This window comes from Alligator mississippiensis, chromosome 7 (assembly GCF_030867095.1).
Source record: "Alligator mississippiensis isolate rAllMis1 chromosome 7, rAllMis1, whole genome shotgun sequence".
NCBI lineage: Eukaryota > Metazoa > Chordata > Crocodylia > Alligatoridae > Alligator > Alligator mississippiensis.
The window spans coordinates 71971307-71986458 of record NC_081830.1 but is presented as its reverse complement, the minus strand read 5'-3'; the positions used below and the strand labels follow the sequence as shown (position 1 = coordinate 71986458).

General features: G+C 39.1%; 1 long non-coding RNA gene across 9 annotated transcripts in view; it reads right to left on the bottom strand.

The window, feature by feature from the left end:
- Positions 1–15152, bottom strand: part of LOC132251443 (uncharacterized) — a 111134-nt gene that overhangs the window by 25036 nt on the left and 70946 nt on the right. The window lies entirely within an intron of this gene.

The following is a 15152-nucleotide window of genomic DNA, read 5'->3' as shown; positions in this document are numbered from 1 at the left end:
AGTGTAATCAAAAGATTGAATATCTACACTTTACCCAATCTCATAATTAAATCCGCATGTGTAGATCTCTGCACATGTAGGCAGAGATTCTGGCAGGATTTGTTCCTCACAGTCTGATAACGTGTCAGATATACAATGCCTTACTTCTTCATTCATCATAAAATATTTTAGAATATGATGAGAGCAAGAGAAAATTGTATATGCTTTGGTGTTGTCCTCCAAGGAAAGCAAAGCAGACTCATCCCAAATATGTGTTTACCCAGATCAACTGCTAACAGTACTTTGCGTACCATTTTTGCTAAGGCAGCATTGGTGGAGTTGTCATCCTCATTTGTGAGGTCTGAAATGGAAGCCACCTCATACTGCTGCTTGTGCCTGAATGTTCCCATTTATGTAATAGAGCTAATGATACTCTCCTTTATATCTGTAGAAACATACAGATGAAAAGTACTCCGCCAGAATTGTTGTTGTCCTTGTAAAGCCATTCAACTTCCTACCATTTTAGTTTTGAACAGACACCTTCAGAAAGTCATCTCAGACTCCTGGTAGCAGTGACACTAGACCTAGATTGTCACCAATCTGCAAATGAACTGGGTTCCTTTTCTTTCCCTGATGCAGCAGTTAAAGTATAACCGCAAACCTTGTGGTTTGTAGAACACAGAAATTACTCCCTTTGCACACAGTTGGGAAAGTAAAATAGTTCCCCAAGGAAAGTAGGGTTGAAAAGAAGTAGGGCATTGAAATCACTGTAGGGCAATGAAATCATTGCTTCTCACTACCCTTTTGCCAATGGAGCTGGTTGCTTCTAATAGGAAGCACAAGTTGCCACCTCTGAAACATGCCATGCAGCTTCAAGGGGAAATTTGTCTATTTGACACAGTAGTGAGCAGGGAGCTCCCTCAAGGTGTGGATTGGCACTCCCTCTAATAAAGCACAGTGCCTTAAGGGGCTACATGGCCACAACATAGTTTAATAAGGATGGAGGGAAGGACACTGCTCAACACTTCTTCAGAATTGCCTTGCAAATAGACATTCGCTGTCCAGGGTAAGCTAATCAGCAAAGTTGACTAGACTCACTAAGAAAGGCCACAGAAAAGCTTCCTTTCTCTTTGTTTAATTTATAGGCTTATCAGTAATATTTGGTTAAACATGAATTAGCTGTTGAATAATGGACAGGGGAATTAATGGTACAAGCATTTTTATTTTGATTACTTATTGAAGAGGATTCATGTGTGGGTGGGTGTGTGTGTGGAGGGTGGGGGGGGGTTGTATACACACACACCCACAAAACAAATAGGTAGCTGCCTTAACTTAAAAAAAAAAAATCAGTGTACTAATTAGATATTCCTTTTCCTTTACGTTTGGCTAATAAATTGCTATCATCATTATCACAAATTATGAAAGAAGCACTGCAAATAGAACATCTGTTTTTGATTAAACAGGTGCATGGGAATTTCATTATCTACCAACTCATCAAACCTGAAGTTTGTTATTCATATCACTTGTTTGGACAAAAAAAATGTTCAAAAAAGACCTACTTTTCCCTGTGTTAAACTCCCCCCCCCCCCCCCCCGCCCCCAATTGCTTACGTTCATGTTTGAATTAAAAGCTGGAGGAATAGACAAATATTTCATAAGAACATTAAAGACTTTCTTTAAAATGTTTCTGTGCTTGGGCTTAATTTTCAGGGTAGCTGACTTTCAGTTTAGATAACTCAGCATCTCTAAAATTAGGCTTGTAGATAGTTGAAGGAACAAGTAAGACTACATGAGCAATATTAGGAGATGGTAAAATGGTCAGGAAGAAAGAGTGAAGAAACATTATGTATAGGAACCTAACGAAATCGAGTAGCCAGGAGGCTGATTTTGGAGGCCGATTGTGGGGATCGGCACTGTGGGTGTATTGCTGTACCCCATACCCCCAATACTTCTGGCTGAGAGGCCCCAGTGGCCCTGTCTCTTACCACTGATTCGTCAAGAGGACTGCCAATTGTGTGGCCCCACCCCTTGCTGCTGATTGGCCAAGAGAGCTGTCTATCATGCAGCCCCATCCCTTGCTGCTGATTGGCTATGGGGTGGGGCCATGAAATAGATGGGCCTCTGAGCGAATCAGCAGCAAGAGGTGGGGGGGTGGTCACCATCTTGGCTGCTCCCCTTCTCACTGGCAGCTCCCCCACATCCCGCATGGACTGTGAGGCTGTGCTGCAATGGCCATGAGGACCACTGGCTCCCACTGGGGAGCCAGCATTTTATTTGTAGTATATTAAGTTTTTTAATTTTGCAGATTTCCCAGACAATGTCCAATTTCATGGTTTCCGCAAAATCTGCAGTCACAAATTGAGTGGGTCTCCAATTATATGCTACTCAAAGGAATCACGGGACAACAAATCACAGCAACTTCCTTCCTGTGCCATATTTTCTCCTTTTGCTGAATCTCCATCAGGATTAGTTATGACAGCCTGGCAGAAGAGGCCACGCCAGCCAAGCCACAGGCATCATAATCAAGGCATGACACAAAGTTCAAGGCACTATTAGATCTAGGGATGACTCCTGACTATTTCTTTTCTATCACTTGATCAAAATACCTATTAGAAGCTGAATTTTAGTGCACTCCTCAACTTAATAGAAGATCATTTTCCAATTTATCTACTTTACATACATCCAGATATTTTGTAGCTGAACAGGATTTTTAGAGTTTTGCTCTTAGTTTGTTGAAAAAGATGCAATAACTTCAGGGAGAAAATCCTTTATAACTGTTATTATGCCCATTATGATAGGGCCTAGGACCCACAGTAAGAGTTCTAGGACCTCATTTATGCACTGGATAAATGAGTAGCTAAGTGCATGTGTATGGAGCAAAATGAATTTGTGCATGTACCAGGGATAGAAAATATGCATGCTAATATTATAATTTAGCTATCATAAGGAATAAGAGTAATAAAGACACAGCATCAGGGGATTTTACACAGCCCAGCAACTCCAGTGTGCATCTAGAGTTTCCAGAAGGTTTGTACCAAGGTTGTTAGTCCAGCTGAAACCCGGGCCATCACATCCTCACTAACATTGTTAGTTGTGCTAGCTAGCAGTAGCATTAGTATGTCTGCCTGGTTTTGATAAGTAGACATACCCTAAGAAGACAGTCCCTGCCCCAGAGAACTAATAATCAAAGTGTCACCTGGGACACGATAGGAAAATGAGTTGAGAGGTATGGGTGAGAACAAAGAGCAGTTGATATTTGCTGTCTTTGCTTTGTGAATAAAACACTGTGGTCCTACCAGAAATTTGTGGGTTTTGGTGTTATAAAAGCATTTATGATTACACTGACATTTGGGAATGCATGCTTTATTACCCCCCTGCATTCAGTGGGTCAGCAATAAATAAGTACTTTGTGTGACTGCATTTATCACAGTCTCTTACTCTGTCAGAATTCAAAAGGTAACGACCCATTACCTAATTAAGTATCATGAAAACATATAAATGACTAATTAGTGGTTCTGTTTCTCTTACGACTTTTACATCAACCCTTCCACACACCTGAAGTTCTGCCTGATTGTACTGGAGTACAATCCAGTTATTTTGTTCCAAAAATACAGCAGGTATCCAAGCAAAGTATTCAGGGTCAGCTGAAGCTGCTAGAGGTGACTTCTGACTATTTATGCTTGTCAAAAATCCCATGAGGCTTTTTATAAGAGCAGCAGAGTGAGTCCAGATGGCCAGGCCAAAGAAACAGGTCTTAGGCTTCATGTATAGTATGCGCACATGCATATTAATCATTGTATATCTTAGGGTGGCTACAGGGGCACTGGAGACAGTGGGACCTCTGAACATGTGGCTTTGAGGGTTCAGTGATTATAACTGGAGCAAAAATCATGGAACTTCAAGGCAATGGCCCTGGAGTTGCATCCTGCACCTCCCTCCCTCCCCCGTCCCCATGAGCAAAGAGACACACAAAATGAGTCAAAGTTGTTTAAAATATTTGCCTAAGGTCATACTGCCAGTTACAGACAGAAAAAGGATTTGGGCTCCTAGCCTCCTGCTGTGTGGATCAATGATATGATTCTAAAGCATAAGACTTTATGCTAATTGTGTCCTATTTTCTGTTAAGTGAAGCGTACTGTGTCTTTCCATGCCATCCACTGTTCCTTCAGACTGTCAACCCTTTTATAAACAAAGCTGTTTACCTGGTTCCATTTTCTTCCATTAAAGGGAATTTTTAAAACACATCACAAGCTATAAATGCTCAAGGTTTGTTCTGCAAATGAAAAAGGCTGTATTGCATAACGTGTCTCATTCATTACTGGACAATTCTTTAAATTGCCAGGCTGCAAAGATGTATTATGTTTGTAATTATAATCTTATAACCTCATAGATTTTGGTTTAAGTTCTGATGAATACATTTGGGGAGAATCTACATTTGTGCACAACTACTAACACGTTGGACCAAAACATGTAAATAAACAAGTCAACTGGCTTTCTCAAAATGATCCAGAGCTACGCAATGACACATCACCTTTCATTTAGATGATAATTTTTGAATGGCCTTGAGTTAGTGTCAGAAGTAGAGAAGTCACTTCTTATTTTATCTTCATCCTCACTTCAGGACTTGGTTTTGATCAGAGTTCTCTATCAAATTATGTTTGACTGACAGTTTTTCTTCAGTGAAAAGATTTAAATCCAAAGACAGCATTAGAATATATGGTATAATTATTTTTCCTAATGGAAAAAACATTTGTTTTGATAGCAACCTTGAATTATTACTGCCTTAAAGGCAAATACTTTACTACACTAAGGATTTGAAAATTGGTTGATCAGTGGTGTAAATCTTAAATAGAAAAGACCAGTGGAACCTTGCAGTTGATCCATTAATTTACTTCATCATTTAACAACTTGCAAACTATTAATCCTTTCCTTATTTATTGTTCTACTATGTATATACATTTTCAGCCTATAATATGGAATTAACTTGTTTATGTTTCCCCTACTTTGTCTTTACCCTGAGTTGCCTTCTGCCTGACTTCAGATGAACATGGCTAATTTCCTCTTTCTCCTACTTAAAAACATTTTACTTGTTTACTTCACAGGAAAGAGATCTATGCTAGTAAAAGCCATTAAATTGCCTGCTAAATGTTTAAAAACAGTGTGAAAATTAGGGATTGTATATCTATTTTTAAATTAAATTTATTCTAGGAAGTAAAAGGCTACAATGATTTCTTATTTGTTTGACATGGTACAGAACAATAGCCATTAATTGTATTATTGCTTATTTATAATTTTAACTTCTATTCTGTACTGACCTTGGTTCTAATATTAGTAGAGGATCTTTATTATCTTTGCTCAAGAAAATTTACCAGATCTTAGAAGATGAAATTCTGGCCCCTTAAAGTAAATATACAAAATAGCTTTGTGGAGCTCTGAAGATGGTAAAAGCTATATTTCATTGATCCCTTTGGATTTCCAGGGTTTCCACAAATGTATCTTAGTCATTGGTAAGCTTAAGCCTGTGTCTATATATAAATCTTCATTTAAGAATTTTTGTCTGACATGCTCCTTGTCCTGATGTCTAATTCAGAAACATATTTTAAGTTTAGAAAATGTTATAAGCTCTTAAAATTGAATTTAAATTTTCAGTCAGACATGGTGGACCTGAGAGCTGGATTTATACCTGCAAGTCATGTGACTGTCTTATGCAACCATTTTGAAGCACAGGCAGAAACAAACATGAGAAAGTAAGGCAACAATCTGGTTAGAAAATAGTGTTCATACTTCCTTACTCTACTATAAGACAATGGAAGTAACACAAAATCAATTTGTGCCACTTCTGTAGTACAGCACAGACTTTGCAGTCAGAAAGTCTGATATATTTGGGAATAAATTGGATCCTTAAAGAAGTTACACTTCAAAAGCAAAAGGAAATGCACACATTATCTCATTTTCAAAATTATGTTCTGAACACTTGACCTAGTTTTTTTTTTACCTAAAGCACAGAACTCATAGGTACCCTGCCAGGGCTCTACAACTGCAAAAGCCTGTTGAAACCCTGACACATTTGGTGTTAGCATACTTCTATTTAGATGGGTATCCAAATGTATGCATCCACTGGGTTCAGTGCTTCTTTCACTTTTTCCAGTGTAAATAAGGAGTAATTCCACTGAAGCTAATGTAGTTATCCTAGGCTGTGTACAGACATTCAGTTTCTCCTGGAATAGTCAATGTTCTCCCAGGAGAAACCACAAATGTACAGACATTACTTCCAGAGTAAAAATGGCCACTCCAGGAGAAAAAACAAACAAACCTGGTACAGCCAGGGTTAAATCATTCCCAGGAAAGTTTCTCCTAAGAGAGCAGACATCTGAGACACAGACAGAAGTGGCAATTTTTGCCTGATCTGGCCACAGAAAGCAATTTATAGCTGTGACCAAACACAAGTACATGGCTGCAGACAGCTTCAAAAATGGCAGATAGGGTGAAAATCGGATTGCTCATTGCATGAGGGATCAGATGAAGACATTTCAAAATGTAGCATCTTCTGTAACTTGTATCTGTGAAGCTCCCAGCCTGTTGCTGTTTTCAGAATGGGAGGAGGGAAAGGGATTGGAGAGAGTTAAATCTGGGGTTTTTTCATCCCCCACTGGAGGGTGGAGGGGGGTGGGGCTCCAATTCATGCACCCCACTTTTCAGCACTGTTTGGGGAGCCCCAAGAACAAGCTCCCTCTGATGCCTTCCCCCTCCCTCCCCATTCTGAAAACAGCGAGCATTGGCAGACAGCTGTGGCTGTTGCCGTGGGAACCTAGTTACAGGCTCCCAGTCTGCAGCTAGATTCTCCTCCTCCCTAGAACCAGCAGTGAACTTCTGTCTGGTCTGGGGTTATGTTGTAACTCACACTACTTTGCAGAAATTGTTATATGTTACAGCTGGGAGCTGCACTTCCAGCTGCACCCCTGCACATGGTCTCTTCTGAAGGAAGGCAGGACACAGTCCTCTAGTATCCCAGGGTACTTTGTTTCGGTTCCCTTCCCCTCTCCCCTGTGTGTTATTCATTGGACTCTAGCCAAGCAGGGAACAGAACACCACCCCACCACACTTCCACATTGTGCTGCAAGGAGACACAGGCTGACTGAACAATCCGGGTCAACCAATGAGGCCTGCTGCCAGTCTGAGATAGGTGCACAGGGTGCAGTGTCAGCACTGCCAGCTCTTTGCCCTTCAGGGGCTTAGCATTCAATTGTCAGCATTCAGGCATCTCTGGCTAAATTTTTTTTTTTCAACCAGGAGAATGAACTTGAGAGAATTCTCCAAGATAATTTGCACATGTTTATGCAGCCCTAGCATATAATCAATGCAACAGAAGTAGGCCTCTATAACTGTCTTCCTTTGAGATCATTTTCTACATGCAACATTAGGACAGTAGAGAAAGACATCTGTGTAGTACTGCTTAGGAAGCCTAGGATATCACTTTAAATGTTATGGGTTGTCTGTTCTCTGTTAGTAGAATACAGGGCTTTCAAAAGCCTGTTATCCAGGACCTTATTTTCAGTCTCGGATATAACGTAAGCTTCTAGTAACAAGGAGGTTCATTTTGTTTATTACTTTTTTGGGGGGGGTTTCCTCTTTATTTCTTTGAAGAAATATTGGAAGTTATTGTTCTGAATACTTTTCTGTAGCTGCTTCTTCAAGAAGAAAATTATTGTTTTTTTTAAACTTCCCTCCCTTCATATCACAAAGGCAACTAAGAAAACGATCAACAAAGAAGTATAGGAGAAAAGAAACAGAACAAAGTTAAAACATCTACATATCCAAGTATGGACCATGTAATGAAAATAGAATGAAAAAGAGGAAAATGTTGCAACATATTTTCAGAAGCTTCAAATGTGTGTTTATGCAGGTACTGTGGAAGAAACTGTTAAGCAAAGGGCTATTTTCCTAACAATTGTTTGGAAAAAAACAATGTATGTGCTTTAAAATGTATGTTTGCACAAGTCCCTCATAAGATGAGCTTCTAAAAATTCATGTATGCCTACCATAGTTGTGTGCATATGTTCTTAAAAAAACAGTAAAATGTTCATTTCAGAATCCAATTAGAAGGAGAAAGCCCCTCTGAATTTTTGGCAAGTCTGCCACTGCTACTTGTTGTTTTGGTAATTTTTTGCAAGATCTTTCATACATCAATTTATCTTTAAAGTAAAACACCCAGGACTATGAGAGAGGCTGTGAGACATTAAGAAGGAACCGCCAGGAGGAACTGTTGAGACAGCTCTATTTTTTGAAGCCACAATTAAAATGTGCTAATATTTGAAAAAAATCTGTCTTAATCATGCTAGACATGGAAAATGGGATCTCAGCAAGGAGTGAAGATGATGATAGCAGGTTGGAGCACCTCAAAGATGTTTGCAAAAAAAGTCTTTATTTGCAATCTTCCATGGGATATCGAATTTTAGTAGATTTTTAAAAAAATAAATCTTCATAATTTTACAAGGAGAAAGCAAGTTGTACCACCTGAGACTTTGCTCCTGCCTTTGTTCAAGGTAATTTGCATTATCACACAACCCAGAAATACCTTACTGCATAAGAAATCCCTGCCCAGAAGAGCATTCCATCTTTTTACTTTTCTATGAAATATGAAACATCATAACCAGCAGGAAATATCCCTACATCCTGCTTACCACCAAAGAACTTGGAAGTAAACAGACTATTCCAACTTTTCTCTGAGCCTAATCTGTATGTAAAATGAACTGTTCCAAATGGGAGGTTTTACCACACCTTCAACTCTCCTATGAATTATAAACTTTCATTTCTACTTAAGAGAACTTTTACAATCTTTTCTTATAGAGATTTTTTTTTTTTTTACAAATATCTAGTTGGTCTAATAAAAGATATCACCTCTATCATGAGTTCTGAGAAGTATTTATAAAACCTTGAGGTGGTTCTAAAGAAATCACAAAGATATGATTTCAAAGTTAACCCAGAATAAGTGTACTCTTTTCAAAACTGGTATCTTAAAACATTGTATATGTCCACAAAGAACTTGCCCATTAAAAAGGCAAGTTTTTGAGAATGTAGTACTTCCACAGAAAGTTTTGGAGCTTAAATCAAGTCTGAGTATGGGAAGCTAATAGGGAACATTCATTCCAAACTTAATCAGTCGAATATATGTCTTGTTACAGAAAAATACAAATGCATTTAGAGAGAAAAAGCAAATAAGACTTTTGAGGAAACAAACAAACAAACAAAAGAATAGTTCAGCATATGGATGCACATTAATCCAAAATCAGCCATGACACTATACTGTGATATCACTGCTGTAAGAGTTGACGTTGTTGTTTCACACATTTATAAAGAAGGAAGTAAAAAACTCAAAGCAATTTCTTGCAAAAAATTATCATGGGATTTGAAAAACTCATTTGAAAAACTACAACTATTATCATACTAGTATAGACCATTGGATAGCCATATTAATGATGATGTCGTGGTCTAGCAGTTCCTGTGTGGAGTGAACAACATAAAGTGAAATTCTGTGCCATAGAACCCTTTTTTACCTAGTTGATTTCCCTGATGCATCTAGGGAATCTGCTCTAAAAACAAAAAGCATCCCCATTATAGTTAAGGTAATGTGCTATATACTTTCACCTATCCATATTACATATATTAAAAGCAACCAATACTATTTCAAGAAACTAGAGTTCTATGGGCAGAACAGTCATTTGTTACTGGTGAAAAGACATGGGAAAAGTATACTAGTGGAATGACACTGATGGCTAGAAAAAAGTATTTAGAGGTTTGCTTTTGGGAATTGGCTTATAGGTAAAATAAATATTGCATTAGAACAATGGTCCAGGAGAATGGCAAGGGTTAATTGATTTCTAAAAGCCTGTTTGTGACAGTTTCTTCAAGGCCCACTGTATCTGCCTTGAAGCAGACACACAGACTGGAAAACTGAAGACATTCACCACACTATTCTATAATGTGAGATAAGGGAGCACCCAGTCACAGTGCTCAATTGCAGAGCCCTTGGGATTTCCAGTTTTGGAGAACCGACCACATTTAGAAGAAGACCAGTAAAACCCAAATTAGGATGGGTGCATGTGATGGGTTTGTGAAACAAAGGAAAATGCTGACAGGACAGAACATAGACAGTATGACGACCACAGACAGACCAATCAGTGATGCCCAAAGATGAGGAGTCATCAGAAAAGAGAGAGGCTACAAAAGGAGGGATTTCCGAGTAGCAAAGGGTTCTTCAGGGGGGAACCCGAGGCCACCATTGACAGAGGGCACTGGGTAGGTGGGCATCAGCCTCCAACCTCCAGGCTGCTGACATCTGACATTCAAGAGAGACTCTCATAGTGAAGCTTGTGTACTGACCAGACAAACCTTAACTCTGCGAACTCTGGGACTGGTAGATAAAGAATTATTTGCATTATTCTTATCTGCTGTCACTGTGTATCAATAAAATTCACTTATTATCAAATGGAGAAGTCGTGGTTGGTCTGAGGGTTCAGATCTGCCTGGAACAAGGTATCTGGGTCATAAATCCAGTGCCAACAACACGAGCAGCAATGAGGGGTAAGAAAAAATAATGGGATAGCCAGAAGTTATTTTTGGTGGCCAGCTTTAGATCAAGACTTTTTGCTGTCAGTGTGATTTCTGTAATAACCATCAGAACATGAACGATACAGCATAGAAAGCTATGATGCCCTGGAAAAGCCCTGATTTTGCAGAAACGGATAAGCCAATGAATTCCGTGATGCATATTCTTGATAGCCAGAAGTGAAGCACAACTACCTCTGTTGTAAAAACAAAGTGCTTCATAATCTGTTTGCCACTTATATATTGCCTGAGGTGCTGGCTTGAGATAACAATAGCAATTTTATTTCTGAGTTCCCAGGCATTTCTACAGCAAAATTTAATAAAACATATTCAGTTGACTACTTATTGCCCAGTATCAAATGGCTTGGCAAAGCTTTTTGTACACATGTGAACATGGACAGTAGACAAAGTATGATGGGAGAACCCTGCTGCATTGCCTCACAAGCTTTCTGTTGGCATGCAAGTCTAAAACCTTAACCCCCAAACTCTCAAGACTTTAATAGCAATATGTTTAAGGCATCATCTACACACCAGATTTTGTTTCCTGAGACTAATCTCCCCCAAAACACCAAAAGAAAACACCAAATAATGAAAAATCCAAAACATAAAAGCCACAAATTTTATGCATAGGCTAGACAACAGTCAAACATAATGAAAAAGGAGGTGTAAAGCAGAATAAAAATGTAGTCAAAAGATGGACCATTAGATTATATAAAGTATGCACAGACATTCAGGGAGGTTAGAGGGAGGTTAGGTTGAATTTAAAATGGCTATCTGATCTCATGTAAGTCAGCAGGATGGAGGGCTAACAGGGGCCTTAGGGCCATCAGGGAGCCTTGCGGGGCAAGCAGGGTCTACAGAGGGACTTGGGGAGATCAGGGGCTAGTGGGGTCTGACGGCAGGGCTGGTAGGGTCCAAGAGTGTTGGGCAGGATCAGGGGGCAAGTGGGGTGTAGGGGGGGCTAGGGAGATTTGTAGGGGGTTGGTGGGGTCTGGGAAGGTTTGGTGGGATTAGGGAAGGCTAGCTGGGTCAACAGGGTGGCTTTAGGAATAGTGAGGACTTTGTCCCCCCCAGGGCTATTTTTAATCCCCTGACTCCCCCACCCCCAGATGAACAACTCCCCACAATCCTACCTGGCCCACCCTCCACCCCATCTTACTTCCCCTTCATCCGAACATACTTCCTTGGCTCTCAGCACTGATAAAATCATCACTTGGAGTGGCTTGCAGGATGCAAGGGGGATTGGCAGGCTCAATGTGGGGGTCACTGGTCTGCAGGGAGAGGTTGCCCATTTGAGGGTGGAGCAAGTAGGGCTAAAAATAGCTTGGTGCCAGGGCAGGGGGAGAAAAAGTGCAGCCCCAAGGCTGGGGTCAGCTTTCCCAGCTCCAGGGCTGCATGCTAATTATACAGAAGTTTAATTAGATTGGTGTCATTGGACCGGATCTAAATTAGAGTACCTCTGAGGCACATTAACTTAGGTTGAGTTGACTATATGTAGATTGTTCTAACCTTCTTGAATTTCTGTACAGTTAGCACTTAGATTGACCTAACTTGGGGGGGGGGGGAGGGGGGTCTACACCTGGGCGAACAAAGTTAGATCAGGTGGCCACTTTTAATGTGATCTAACCTCCCCATAACCTTCCTCAACATCTGTATGTACATCTAGACTCATCTTCTATATAAAATAGCCATAACATGTCACCCAGTTACCCAATAACATGGGTTAACTTAAACCAGAAGGAAGGTGTCTTTCTGTGGAATTAGTATAGAGATCTTTCCCACTTCCTTATCCTTTATTCAGTGCTTCTACATTACAGCTTTCCCACTGTGGGCCTAAACTGTCCCCCAAACATGTCAACACAGCCCCCATTGGGCCTGGTCCAAAGCCCATTGAAAGAAGAGAAAATTTTCCATTGACTTCCATGAGCTTCTGTTTTGGTTCATCAAACCACAAAATTCAATAGAAGCTGTGACCTGTATACCTGATGACAGTCTTGGGGCTGGTGCATTTAGGTTAGTCATGAGTTTAGGGTGAAGAACATTATTACCTTCATTTAATTGGTTTTTGTAAAAGAATGCACTTCAAAAGCACTTCAGTCTCAAGTGCATTTTAGCATAAAAGCCATAATGTTACAGATTTTTAAAAAGGTGGTTTCCAACAATACAGAAAAATGCATTCTATATGACAGAATATCTCTTACTACATCTTAATTTTTTTAAGTGGAATTTGAAATTAGTTGTGCTTTTTTTCTAAGTACTGCTTTAATGAGGTGTTTAGTTTAGCACATTTGGTTTCTCCAAATTATCTCAAGGGGATTCATATGTTAACAAACTCCACAGCTGTTATTTGTGAAATCACTCTAGCACCAGCAGAGCATCTTGTGCAAAGATTTAAATGTTCCATTGTCCAGGTCATTTCACTCCTTTACTTACTATTGGTTATGAGTAATGAGCCCTCTAAGAAGTTTTCAGACTAAATACATTGCAGTTGTTTGTGGTTTGCTTAGATTTTTAAGGTGGAAGTTGGAGGCCTAAAATCACATGACCTAATATTAGTCAGTTGAACATTTTAGGATGGTGGCAAACTAGAAGGAGAATATTTAGGAAAGCTACTGTTTGGAACAATAATGGCCTTATAAACATGCCTGGCTATGCTTCAAAAGCTTTAATTCTGATTTTCTTAAATTAGCACAGGTTTGCTCCTAGCAAGCAATAAACTGCTTTCATTTCAGGGATGTCACCTTGCATTCAAGGAAATTAATAACTGGGGGAAAAAAACATCATTTTTGGTAACTAATGCCAAATTCTTATATACTTATTTGCAATGAACAACATATTTCTACTCAAGGTGTCTAACTGAAATCAATAGAGATGCCTGAAGATAAAACTGTTCTGCCACACCAGATGAAGTATGGCAGAATGTAGCTCTCAGAAATTACCACATACCTGACACAATAAAATTTATTTTATGAAATTCCAGCATTTAGATAATTTAATCATTAGAATCATCTTGTTTAATTTCCTTCATATTTTTAACTGGTTATAAGCTCCTAGGTTAATCATTAACATAAGAGCAACCTCTGCTGGTAGATCAATGCTGAGTTCCTAACTTTCTCTTTTCCTAGTACTTCACCATGGTGAAACATGATTACAATATGTCTGTTGTTGAGACAGAGCCTGTACTAATTCTAGTTTCTGCTTCTCCCCAAGAATAATTTATACTAAATACAAGAAACTGAAATTTAGGCAGGTATGTGTGCACACGCCCAAACACACACACGCACTCCTTGCAATGGCTGTTTGGTCTACTGTTCTTTAATAGTTTTTTTTTTTTAATGGCTTCTGTAATGTTCACAGTGTTATATTGTATCAAAAGAAGTATAATCATAAAGTCCTTGTATCTTGTGCTACAGGACAAATGCATCCTGGTTTCTCAATGTTTATTATTAAGAGATTATAAATCATGAACAAGAATATTCAAATCAAAGATTTCAGACCAGCTAAACAGAACCAACTACCTTTGTTGTTTGTTTTCTTTATTGGCTTTTAAATTAGTATACTGTTCTGGATGGATAGGACAAAATTGGCAGTGAAGATTATTCTCTTTTTGTCTACAGAATGGATCAGTCTACCTGTCTGTCTACCTTAGGTGTTCCCAGGACTTCCATTAACTTACTATCTGAGGCCTCTGAACACCTGCATAAATACAGAAATACCATTGTCCCACTTTTACAGACCAAGATCTGAGGCACAGAATGACTAGGTGATTTACCCAAGATCAGATAAGAAGTTTATGAAACATCAGAAAAATGGTTTTCTAAGTCACAGCGAAATAACACTAAGAACCAGCTTTATCATCCCACCTTCCTACCCTAAGGAAAATGACTATGCATGTTAAACTCTGAGGAGAGACACATTTTAGGATTCAAAAGAGTGCCATTCCAGGCCAACTCACAATTCTAAGACTGATTGATAATAAGGGTGAAAACTGAGGGAACCATTAGTTTACATGACGACTATATCAGACTGCAAGAAACTGGATTAAAATCAGCAGTTCATGTCAGATAAGCTATAGAACAGCCATCAGGTCTCAGGTTCTTGGTCATTAATGATATTAACAGAATCTGGACTGCTAAATTAGACACAAAAAGCTATATTCTGACAGTACTAACTCCCACAGCCCTAGTTTCTAATCCCACTTTAGTGTGGATCTATTAAGAATATGTAAGAATTCATATAAGTTACTAGTTATGCAAATCAAGTTAAACACTAGAATTAAATGTCATATACAATATACATATCTTTCTGATGCCATGGAGTCATTATGATTATGTATTAAATATCACATAAAACACAAAATGGTTATGTTGTAATGGAATCTCAGTCGCTGTCTTCTTATGCAGTACATAAAGGCTTAATGGAATTAAGTGGCTTGTCTTTGTTCATAATAGAATATCTCCTAGTGAATGCTACTTGAGGGAAAGGCCCTGGATAATGAAAAGACAACAGATAGTCTTTGGTCAGTTGTATGGCTTGGAAATATAGCATAGGCTAACCCTACTGATGGCA